The sequence below is a fragment of the Pelophylax lessonae genome (assembly GCF_965119305.1).
Source record: "Pelophylax lessonae genome assembly, chromosome: 5".
NCBI lineage: Eukaryota > Metazoa > Chordata > Amphibia > Anura > Ranidae > Pelophylax > Pelophylax lessonae.
This window is the reverse complement of record NC_138772.1, coordinates 40,430,666-40,443,421: the sequence shown is the minus strand read 5'-3', so window position 1 is coordinate 40,443,421 and position 12,756 is coordinate 40,430,666. Positions and strand designations below refer to the sequence as shown.

At 49.3% G+C, this 12,756-nt stretch overlaps 1 protein-coding gene across 1 annotated transcript in view; it reads right to left on the bottom strand.

Moving 5' to 3' along the window:
• The window catches only part of VWDE (von Willebrand factor D and EGF domains), a 207,195-nt gene that overhangs the window by 116,581 nt on the left and 77,858 nt on the right, over positions 1-12,756 (bottom strand). The window lies entirely within an intron of this gene.

Genomic DNA, 12,756 nt, shown 5'->3' with positions numbered 1-12,756 from the left:
ACAGTTGTTCTCTCAGGAATCAGCACAAAGCGCCTGTGTTCCTCCTATTTAGGAACACAGGTCGCTGTGTTTATTCCACAAGCCCATCCCCCCAACAGTTAGAAAACACCCCTAGGCATACACCTAACCCTTTGATCCAGTGGCTGCTGGTGCGTTGGGGGCGCAGGGGCGACGCCCACCATCCATGCGTCCGGCTCCCTAATCTGCATGCAGGGGCGCCGGACGCATGGAGCTCAATGGGGCTGCAGCAAAGGGTGGACCCGGGGGTCAGAGCAGTGCGCCCCGAGCCCACCCATTGTGTGACAATAGCGAATGAAAATTCGCTATTGTCACACGGATCCTCCTCCTGGCCAATCAGGGAGCGGGTCCGATACGCGCTTCCTGATTGGCCGCAAGGCAAACCCCATGCCATTGGCCGAGGAGGAGGCGGGAGCGGGAGGACTCAAGGAGATGCGCCGGGGGACTGAGAAGAAGCCGCCGCCGGGACAATGAGGAGAAGCCGCTGCCGGGACTGAGGAGAAGCCACCGCGGCTGCTCCAGGGCTCCAGGTAAGTGCACTGGTCTCGTGGGGGGGCACACTGCATTGAAGGGGGCACGCACGCTGGTCTCTGAATTGAAGGGGGCACGCACGCTGGTCACTGCATTGAAGGGGGCATGTACGCTGGTCTCTGCATTGAAGGGGGCATGTACGCTGATCTCTGCATTGAAGGGGGCATGTACGTTGGTCACTGCATTGAAGGGGGCATGTACGCTGGTCACTATTTTGAAGGGGGCACACAGGTCACAGTGCATTGAAAGGGGGCACGCTATACCTTAATTACTGAAGGCCCCTTTCACACTTTTGCGACCTCAAAGTCACGCAATTTTTTACAGCGTTTTTTCCGCAAAGCAATGCCTATTACATTTTTCTGTTTGCGCCCCCCAAAAAATTTTGAGCACCAGCCGCCACTGCTTTGCTCGCCCCTGAGTTAACCCCTTCCCTGCCAGTGTCATTATTACAGTAACAGTGCATATTTTTAGCACTGATTACTGTAGTAATGTCACTGGTACCCCCAAAAATGTCAGTTAGGGGTTCGATCTGTCCGTCGCAGTCCCGCTTAAAATTGCAGATCGCCGCCATTACTAGTAGAAAATAAATAAATAAAAACGACATAAATCTTTCCCCTAGTTTGTAGACATGATAACCTTTGCGCAAACCAATCAAAATACGCTTATTGGGATTTTTTTTACTAAGAATATGTAGCAGAATACAAATTGGCCTAAAATGATGAAAAAATTAGATTTTTATTTATTTTTTTATTGGGAATGTTATATAGCAGAATGTGAAAAATTTTGTTTTTTTTTTATTCCGAATTCTCGCTCTTTTTTTGTTTATAGCGCAAAAAATAAAAATCGCAGAGGTCATCAAATACCACCAAAAGAAAAATCTATCTGTGAGAAAAAAAGGACATCCAATTTTATTTGGGTTACAGCGTCACACGACCGCGCAATTGTCCGTTAAAATAACGCAGAGCTGATTCGCAAAAAATGGCCTGGTCATTAAGGGGGTAAAATCTTCCGGTCCAGAACTGGTTAATAAAAATAGCACACAGCGAATACACCCAGCACTGTTAGGCAAACATTTAACCCTTTGATAGCCCTAGATGTCAACCCCTTCCCAGCCAGTTTAATTAGTACAGTGGGCCCTGGTTCACATTTATGTGACGCGGGAAACGCAGCAAATCCTTGTGGTTTTCCCACACTGCATTGCAATCACAAAGCGTCCATGCGATCTGCTGCAGGTGTCAATGTTATCTCAATGACACCCGGAAACCGATTGCAAAACGCAGTTTTGCCAGAATGTGTGAACACCCATGCGATGCGATTCAGGTGTGGGGGAAAAAAAGGGCCCTCCACTATTTTTGTGCGGATGCGATGTGATTTTGCAATGTATGGATAAAATCGCACTGCACATACATCACATGTGATGTGAACAGGAATGTGGGAGGTATTTTAAGCACAGTCAGATTGCTCACCATAGTATCACATTGCCCCCTTAAAGCGGAGTTCCAGCCATTCACTCACCTGTCCAACGGTCCAGCGATGCGGCTGCCCGAAGCCTCGATCCTCTCCCTCGGCGCCGGCATCACTGCTGTGGGCACCCGGCTGTGACAGTTTGCGGCTTCACAGCCGGGTACCCACTGCGCATGCGCGAGTCGCGCTGCGCGCCGTGATTGGCCGGCAATCTTCTGGGACCTCTGACGTGTCCCAGAAGATTGCAGGGAGGGAGGGGGAGAGGAGAACTTCCGTTCAGGGCGCCGCGGCGCCCCCCGAGCGGAAGTGGGAGCAGGTACCTGTCAAAACTAGGTACCCGCCCCCCCCCCCCCCAAGAAAATGACATGCCAAATGTGGCATGTCAGGGGGTCAGGACTCCCTAAAGCGGAAGTTCCACTTTTGGGTGGAACTCCGCTTTAAGTTGCTGTTTGCCGCCATTACTAGTATAAAAAAAAATAAACACAAACTCCAGTATTTGTCCCATAGTTTGTAGATGCTATAACTTTTGTGATAACCAATCAATATAAAAAAAATATATCAAAAAGGCCTGCATTCTTTCCTGGGTGTACTTATTATAAATGGGTACTAATATTTATAGGTTAAGTTGATCCAGGGAAAATCCGATTACCTCTCGGGGGATCAGGAAGGAATTTTTTTTCCTCTGCTCTAGCAAATTGGATCATACTTTGCTGTTTTTTTCTTTTTTTGCCTTCCTCTGGATCAACTGCGGGTATAGGATTGTGTATATGGGATTGTATGGTTGGGTTTTCAATACTGGTTTTTTTTTTTTTTTTTTTTGGTTGAGCCAAATGGACTTGTGTCTTTTTTCAACCTAACTATGTAACTATGTAATATACGCTCAGTGGGATTTTTTTTTATTTATTTTTTTTAACCAAAAACATGTAGCAGAATACATATTTGCCTAAATTTATAAAGAAAATTGATTCTTTTAATTTTTTATTATTTGATATATTTTACAGCAGAAAAAAAAAATATAGCTTTTTTTTTTTTTTTTTCAAAATTTTCAAAAAAATAACTATTGACAGCTTTAAAAATAAATGGAAAAAAACAAAAAAAAACAAAAGAACAAAAAAAAAAAAACAGTAATGATCAAATACCACCAAAGAAAGCTCTATTTGTGCGGGGAAAAAAAATTATATTATATAAATTTAATTTGGGTAGTGTTAAAGTAATGCCTGGTCATGAAGGGGGGTAAATCTTTTGGATGGCAAGTAGATACACAGTGAAAGTTTTTGCACCTATGTGTGCAGGTCCATCAAACATAATGGGATGTGTTTAGATCAGTAATAAAATATAACAAAAAAAAAAAAAACGCCAGAATGTCTAAAAACAAGGCATTTTTTAAAGTATCTCCCGACACATACAATCATCATGAGCTTGAGGACAGCAGGGCATGCTTGCACTTGTAGTCCCTTTTTGCTCCACAACAGTTGTGAATAACTGAGTGAGACCACGAGACTGTGCAAAGTGCAGCAACCCAAGATACCAATCCTAGCAATGTGATTGGTTGCTGTCTTAATGTATAAGCCTGCACATCATTCAGGACTCTATGGAGTTCCTCTTGAAGAGCCTCCAGCACTGTGACATCCTGAACACATCTGTTTTCTAGATACATTTAAACTTTCCCACAGGCAAATGAATTAACCGCTTCAAGGGGGGGGCGGGGGGGCGACATGAATCACATTTCAAAGTGTTATTACCCCCCCCCCCCCAGCCAAGAGTAATAAATCACTTTAGTATTCCATGTCTTTCAAGGAATATATACATATTAAAGAGGACAGAAGAAAAAAAAAAGTTATATAACTGCACAGAACATGTGGGGGTGAAAGTTACGGTAATTTGCATTTTTTTACAGCAACCCTATAGGCACTGCGGTGGCGCAGTGGATTGATTTGCTATCTTGCAGTATGAAGGTTCTTGGCTCATATTTTAACCAGTTCTGGACTAGAAGGATTTGCCCCCTTAAAGCGGAGTTCCAGCCTCGGGGGTCAATTTGAGCTAAAAATACCCCCGGGACAGTCAGGGCTAGTACATTCCATAATGGATAGCCTCTGATCTGTCCCGGGTCGCACTTACCTTTTAGAAGAAATACTTACCTAGAAAATCTCTTCTCCAGCGCTGCCATCTCAGGTGTGGGCAGCTGTAGCAGCAGCGTCCCTCTTCGTGTCCTCTTCCATGACGTCGGAGTCCCACAATGCACTGCACCGGCCCCGCTCGTCACTACCGGTGCAGGCGCGGCATCCCTGCACAGCTTCTGGACATGCCCAGAAGCTGTGCAGGGATGCCACGCCTGCACCGGAAGTGATGAGCGGGGCCGGTGCAGGCGCATTGATTCCTGGGAGTGATGACGTTCAGCTCCCAGGAGTCATCGCAAACCGGAAGTGACAGCGCGGGCAGTGGCCCCAGAGGGAGGAAGTGGAAGGAAGGTGAGTATATTTTCTTCTGTAATAAGGTAAGTGACCAAAAAAAAAAATCACCAGTATCCATTTCTTTTTCAGGTTCCCCTTAGCAAGCGGATGGCCCAAAATCGATTTTATCGATGTTGAGGCCGGAACTCCGCTTTAATTACCAGGCCATTTTTTTTGGGATACGGCACTGCGTTATTTTAACTGACAATTGCACGGTCATGCAACGCTGTATCCAAATAAAATTTATGTCCTTTTTTCCCCCACAAATAGAGCTTTCTTTTGGTGGTATTTGATCACCTGTGCGATTTTTATTTTTTGCAATTTAAAAAAAAAAAAAAAAAGCGACAATTCTGAAAAAAAAAAAAAAAACCTTTCTTTCTGCTAAAAAACACAACCAATAAAAAAAAAAATTAAAATCAAATTTTTTCATCAGTTTAGGCCAATATGTATTCTGCTACATATTTTTGGTAAAATAAGTGAATTTTGATTGGTTTTCACAAAAGTTATTGTGTCTACAAACTAGGGGATAGATTTATGGAATTTTTGTTTATTTAATTTTTTTTACTAGTAATGGCGGCGATCAGTGATTTTTAGCGGGGCTGCGACATTGCGGCGGACAGTCCTGACACCTAACTGACACTTTTGAGGGCACCAGTGACATTACTACAGTAATCAGTGCTATAAATATGCACTGTTACTTTAATAATGACACTGACAGGGAAGGGGTTAACACCAGGGGTGATTAGGGGGTTAGGTGTGTCCCTAGGGGATGCTTTCTAACTGTGTAGGGGATGGACTCACTAGATGAACACAGAGATCCATGTTCCTAAATAGCAGGAACACAAGATCCCTCTGTTCATCCCTAACCCTTGTTTACATCGGCACACTGCTGTTCTATCTCCCTGATGAGCAATCGCTGATGGTCGGCGGACATCGCATCCACCGAACCCACTATTTGGCTCCCCCTCTGGCCAATCAGCGCGTGTGCCTCTGGTTTACAGGTATGTCGTTTAGCGCAATAGAGCCGATATGCCGCAGTATATGTACTGCTAGCGGTCGGCAAGTGGTTAATGGCATCCCAGTCTTAGTCTGTAGGGTTCAATATTGAGTTGGCCCTCCCTTTGCAGCTATAACAGCTTCAACTCTTCTGGAAAGACTGTCCACAAGGTTTAGGAGTGTGTCTATGGGAATGTTTATCGATTCTGCCATGGATTTGTGAGGTCAGGCACTTATGTGAATGAGAATACACACATATGAACTTTAATGGCATTCCAGTCTTAGTCCGTAGAGTTCGATATTGAGTTGGCCCACCCTTTGCAGCTATAACAGCTTCAACTGTCTATAGGAATGTTTAACCATTCTTCCAGAAGCGCATTTGTGAGGTCAGGCACTGATGTTTGAGAGAAGGTCTGGCTCGCAGTCTCCATTCTAATTTTTTTTTTTAAAAATCTTTTTTATTGAGTTTTCAACAGAGAAAAGAAAACAAAACAACAAAAACAAACTACGGTGCCAGGGTCCACACTGACCCGAACTACTAGGCAGTACAGGCATTAAGGCACGGTACCCACGCAGGGGTCCAAATGGAAAAACATTAGCAGCAAAGACATCATAAAAGGCAAACACTTCCCTCCCATGAAACCCGACTTTCGCCCAGGGGGCCATCTCGTGACAAGGCATGTGACATAGGCACAAGAGGGCAATACCTTAAATAAGACCGACGCGGGCATCCCCGGCCGCCCTAGGGCGACGGGACGAGGCCCGCATCAGCCGCTCGCAGCCGTAGAGGGATCGGCGAGCCACTTCTTCCACACCCTGTCATGCTTCTTCGGGCAGGCTCTATGTGTATACGTGTCCCTGTAAAGAGGAAGCACCGAGTTCACCAGTATCTTCCATTGCAGTACCGTGGGTGGCGATCGCCGTCGCCAATGCAAAACAATAGATTTCCTGGCATAATAAAGCAAAAGACCCAGCAACGTCCGATCAGCCACCCGGGGCACTAGGTCATCAAGCAAACCCAGAATGCAGACTCTGGGGCTGGGATCAAGTTTAACCTGAGAAACTTTTTCAATCAATTGAAGCACCCCGGACCAAAAGTCAGAGAGATGGGGGCAGGTCCAGAATACGTGGAAGAAATCTCCCGGAGACTGGCCACACCGCCAGCACTCCGGGGAGTGAGATGCATGCATCTTGTGGAGACGATATGGGGTGAGATAGGCTCTATGGACTATCTTAAATTGGATGAGTCTGTCCCTGAGAGAGACCAGCATCTTAAAGGGGACCTCCCACACATTAATCCAATCCTCCGAGTCCAAGTCCGGAACATCCCGGGCCCAGCGATCATGGAGGCCAGAGAGCTCCGGAGAGCGGACTCGGAGAAGGTGGGCATACAGAGCCGACACCGCTCGCACCGAGCAGTCATGTCGCAGAACCCGTTCCAGGTCCGATTGCACCAGCTGAGCACCACTGGGCGGGAACTGGGTTTTGAAGGCATGAGAGAACTGCAGGTATCTGAACACTAGGGATGGCGGGACATTAAACGTATCGACAAAATGGGACAATAGAGGGAAGGTGAGATCATGCGACACATCCGAGAGTTTCTTGATGTTGAATTTAGTCCACACCACCGGGTCAGGAAGGGAATAGAGATGCGGCAAATCAGGATTGTGCCACAAAGGTGCGTTGGGGGAGACCGCCGTGCCCGGATAACCCTCGAGCTGCAGCCCGAGTTTCCAGGCTCGCAGCACCGTGGACATGGAGGCAGTGAGCCTGTGCGGGGCCTTGGGGCCCCTAAACAGCAAGTGAGTGAGTGCCTCCACAGATCCGAGCACCGCCGCCTCCACCGCAACCGCCGAGTTGTATAGATCAGGATTTAGCCACCAAACGGCCGTGACCAGTTGAGATGCTAGGAAGTATTTGTGGCAATCCGGAAATGTCAGTCCCCCCTGGGAAAGGGGGCGCATAAGTGTGGAAAATTTGTACCTAGGCGGGCGCGACCCCCACAAGAAAGAGGAAAAAAGTCTATTTAGTGCCGTGAAAAAGGACTTGGGTATCCACTGCGGGGAGTGGCGAAAGAGGTACGTAAATTTAGGCAATACCTTCATCTTCACTAGATTAATGCGACCTAAAAGGGAAAGGGGTAGGTTCTCCCATGCCTTCAATCGTGCCCTAACTGCGTTGACCACCGGGTCCAGATTAAGTGAAATAAAGGCGTCAACATCCCGAGACACCCGTACTCCCAGGTACACCATGTCCTCCACCCATTGCAACTGAACATCCGGCGGTGCCAAGTGCCTGGCCCCCTGGTCAATCGCCAACAGTTGCGACTTAGACCAGTTGACCCTCAACCCGGTCACTCTGGAGAAGGTGTCCAGAACGTGCAGCACCCCCCGGAGGGAAGAGTCAGCATCATTCAAGAACAGTAGGAGGTCGTCTGCATACAGGGCTACCCTCTCCTCCAACCCGGCAATCCGCAGGCCCCTGACTTGCGGGGAAATGCGGAGGGCCTCCGCCACCGGCTCCATGGCAATGGCAAACAAGGCCGGAGAGAGGGGGCAGCCCTGTCGCGTGCCCCTAGATAGATTGAACCTAGAGGACAACTGTCCACCCAAGCGAATGGCCGCCACCGGTGCCCTGTAAATGGTTTGCAACCAACGGATGAAGATTAGGGGGAACCCCATTCTCCGGAGAGTCTCCCACAGGAAAGGCCACTCCACCGAGTCGAATGCCTTTTCTATGTCAAGCGAGGCCACTACTCTAGTCCCTACGTTAAGATGTTGTGCTTGTAGGTTGGTATACAGTCTGCGAAGGTTAACATCCGTGGACCTATGAGCCATAAAGCCTGTTTGGTCCTGATCCACTATCGAGGGAAGTAAGGGCTGGAGTCTAGTAGCTAGCAGCTTGGTCAGAATTTTCAAGTCATTATTGAGTAGCGCGATAGGCCTGTAAGAGGCGCAAAGCTTGGGGTCCTTAGGGGGCTTGTAAATGAGGATGATATGTGCTTCCGCCATCGAGGGGGGCAAGGACCCCTCCTCGAGGCACCTGGTAAAGGTCACGGCCAGCAGCGGGGCTAGAAGTCCCGAGTGTGTCTTATAAAATTCTATGGGCAGACCGTCCGGGCCCGGGGCCTTGCCACCTGGTATGGACGAAATTATGGCCAAAACCTCATCAGTCGTGACTGGGCGCACCAGCCAATCTCTCTCCCGATCCGAGAGCCAGCCCAGGGCCACTGGGTCCAGGAGGGAGTGTAAGTCAGTCGGGCTAAAGTCTGGGGGAAGGGTGGTAGTGTAGAGTGTGCTATAGTAAGATCTAAAGGCTTCCAGTATGTCCTCGGGAGAGGTAAGGGCCTCCCCTGTGGGAGAGGTGAGCCCCGGAACCACCGTCTGGGGTGAGTCATGTTGAGAAATCAACGCCAGAAACCTACCATTCCTGTCCCCCTGTTCGAAAAAGGACTGTCGGGAGTGGTACATCGCCAACCTCGTAATCTCCGACATATGTAGATGCAAGTCCCTTTTCTTCGCCTGCAACGTCTCGAAGTTGGCGGTCGAAGGGTCCAGGCCATACGTGGCACTGGCGCCCTCCACCTCCTCCTCCAGATGGGTCAGCGTAGCTGAATGCTGGACCTTGACCGCCTTAATGGTAGACATATAGTGGACCCTGGTGTAAGCCTTGAAGGCGTCCCAAACCACTCCGGGCGTGGACGTCTCTGCGTTATTCTTCCAATACTCCTGCAGAAGCGGTGGGATCTGAGAGGAGACGTCCGGGTGGTCCACCCATTGGGAGCCCAAGCGCCACATAGAGCCACACCGGGCCACAGTAGAACGCAAGGTAAGCTCCAAGGGGCAGTGATCAGACAGCCCTGCCGGCAAATACCGTGCCGACACCACATCAGATAACACCGCCGTATTGGCGAAAGCCAGGTCAATTCTGGAGGAAGTCTTGTAAGAAGCCGAAAAGCAGGAGTAACCCCTCTGATCGGGGTGTTTCCAACGCCAGACCTCCGTCAACCCTGCGGCCTCCGACCAGCGCAATAGATCCTCCGAAAAGGATTTAGGGGCGGACGGCCTGTCCAGGGACGGGGAGAGAATGGCGTTGAAATCCCCCATCCAAAGCAACCTGGCAGGGCAGTACGGGGAAACCCTGTCCAAGATAGAATACAACACATCAGGCTTAAAGGGCGGGGGCACATACAGGCCCACCATCACATACCTACGGTGCCACATAGTGAGAACTAGCACAACATAACGGCCCAGAGGGTCCGTATGGACCGCCTCCACCTCACAGGGAAGGGACTTTCGAATTAAAATCGAGACCCCCCTTGCGTAGCTGGAGTAGGAAGCATGGATTGACTTGTGCACCCAAGGTTTCTTAAGGGACAACAGTTTGCTGCCCATCAGATGCGTTTCCTGTAAAATTACAATCGACGGTTTGTGGGAATTTAAGTATTGAAACATGAGAGCACGTTTAAATTTTGAATTTAGGCCCCGAACATTCCAGGAGAGGACGGAGAAGGTTTGCAGGTCACGTGAGGCCATGACAACTATACTGGAAGGAAATGGGAGAGGACCCCGTGGGAACCATTATCAGCATCTGAGGAGCAGCAAGAGCAGGCGAACCCAAGCACCGTAAACACAACTGCAGAACAGGGAACACAGTTACACATGTAAACAGAACAAAAACACCCAGGCACGGAGTGCCTATCCTGCTAAGCCCCAGCATTCCCCCCCAAAAAACAGGGCGGACCAACTAGTCCCCCCGGGGGGAGCCAGGGAAAGCTTGTACCCAAAAAAAACAACACAGAGTCCAGAACTGCTGTTAGGCTAAAAGCATCAGCCTCAGCAGTAGGGGGGGCACACCGGCTCCACCAAACAGGGGGGAGCCGGGGTGGGCAGCATAGAAGAAATGTCCAGCAAAGGCGAAAAAGGAAAATCCCACCACAGCAAAACGAATAGACCAGCGGGGGATTTTATATTGCAGTGTGCAGCTCGGCAGCTGGTTCAGCTCCATACAGTGAGCTACAGTGAACAGTCAGAGATGAGCAGCGGCAGTTCATAAGGCACATACAGGGAGAAGGGGGGTCCAGGAGAGAAAAATAAGAAGGGGGGGGGGGAGAATAACGGCAGGATGGTAGGGAGCAGGACCAAAAGAGGGCAATCCAAATCATAAAAGTCATATGAAGTAGGGGGGGTCAACAGTAGAAAGGGGGTATACTTGCGCAGCTTAGGTGCGGGGGGGATCCAGGTCAGCGAACGTCCAGCCAGGAGGCCGCCAGGTCAGGGGTATCAAAAAATCTGGTGCGATCCCCGTCGATCACTCGGAGTCTGCTGGGGTAGAGGAGACTGTACTTGATACCCAGATCGCGGAGACGCTTGCGGATGTCAGTGAACTGGCGGCGTTTCTGTTGCACCTCAGGGGAATAATCCGGGAACAGCATAATGCGGGCGCCCTCATAGCGGAGTTCCTTCTTGGTTCGTGCCGCTGCCAAGAGACGGTCTCGGTCCCGGTAGTTGAGAAGGCGCAGCAGGAAAGGCCTTGGGGGTGCTCCGGGCATCGGAGGAACCGCGGGGACCCTGTGGGCCCTTTCCACCACAAAGGTCGGTGGCATAGCGGGGAGGTCCAGCAGCTGCGGCAGAAAGGTCTCAGCAAATTCCGCAGGCCTGGGGCCCTCCGCACGCTCCGGCAGCCCCAAGATGCGGATGTTGTTTCTTCGCAGGCGGTTTTCGGTGTCAATCGCCCTGTCCTGGAGAGCCTTAACCTGTATTTGCAGGGCATGGAGGTCCCTGGAGTCCTCCCTGGTGTTGTCCTCCAGGCGGGAGATGCGGTCCTCCGCTTCAGACACCCGCGAGCGGAATTTGTCCAGATCGTGCCTGATCAGGCTAATATCCGTGGCCAGGTAGTCTATTTTGACCGTAAGGGTGTCCTTGCAGGCCTGTATCGCCTCCAGGATATCCGATGGAGAGGGATCCCGCTGCTGGCTTGGGCCTGCCTCCGTCTGAGTACTGGCCGACATGTTGGAGGGAGAAGGCCTCGTGACCAAGATGGCCGCCGAGCGTCCCGGGGGACAGGGAGAAGAAGCGGGCGTAACCGAGGATCTAAGCCGCCCAGGCGATAGCGGAGGTGCCCGCTGCTTGCCGCTCGTCTTCTTGGGGGGACCCAGGGTGGTGAAAGGGGGTGCCGAGGATAAACAGGTAGCTCAATGAGGCAAAAGGATGAGATCAGGATCGGAGCTCCAGCGCCGCACGTCCGCTCAGTCTCACATCCCGGCCACGCCGTCTCCATTCTAATTTATCCTAAAGGTGTTCTATTGGGTTGAGGTCAGGACACTGTGTAGGCCAGTCAAGTTCCTCCACCCCAAACTCGCTCATCCATGTCTTTATGGACTTTGCTTTGTGCACTGGTCCAAATCACTTGGTGGAGGGGGGATTATGGTGTGGGGTTGTTTTTCAGGGGTTGGGCTTGGCCCCTTAGTTCCAGTGAAGGGAACTCTTAAGGCGTCAGCATACCAAGACATTTTGGACAATTTAATGCTCCCAACTTTGTGGGAACAGTTTGGGGATGGCCCCTTCCTGTTCCAACATGACTGCGCACCAGTGCATAAAGCAAGGTCCATAAAGACATGGATGAGTGAGTTTGGGGTAGAGGATCTTGACTGGCCTGCACAGAGTCCTGACCTCAACCCGATAGAACACCTTTGGGATTAATTAGAGTGGAGACTGCGAGCCAGGGCTTCTCTCAAGCATCAGTGCCTGACCTCACAAATGTGCTTCTGGAAGATTGGTCAAATTCCTATAGACAATTGAAGCTGTTATAGCTGTAAAGGGTGGGCCAACTCAATATTGAACCCTACGGACTAAGACTGGGATGCCATTAAAGTTCATGTGCGTGTAAAGGAAAATACTTTTGGTAATATAGTGTATATGGGATCAATAAGAAAGTATACATCAATAGAATATGTCCCTAGGGGGACAAATACTACTATAGGTGCCAAATAGGACATTCTGTATGGGACTGCACCCCTGAGGAGTATCTAATATCAATAGATAACAAAATGTACAAAATATATAAAAAAATCATAACCTTCCGAAAGATTAGGATCATTTTTCAATAATAAATAAAACAATTGTAATATCAATAAAGGTATACAATTAACGTCCAGTTCAGTCTACGCGTTTTGTGGTGTTTTCTGCTTCATCAGGACTGAAACATAAGCATTATTTAAATTCCTCCTCTGTCTTTTGTTTCTTTGTTCTTCTTTTGTTTTTAAGTTGTTGTGTATATGTTTTTTGTTCAAAATTAT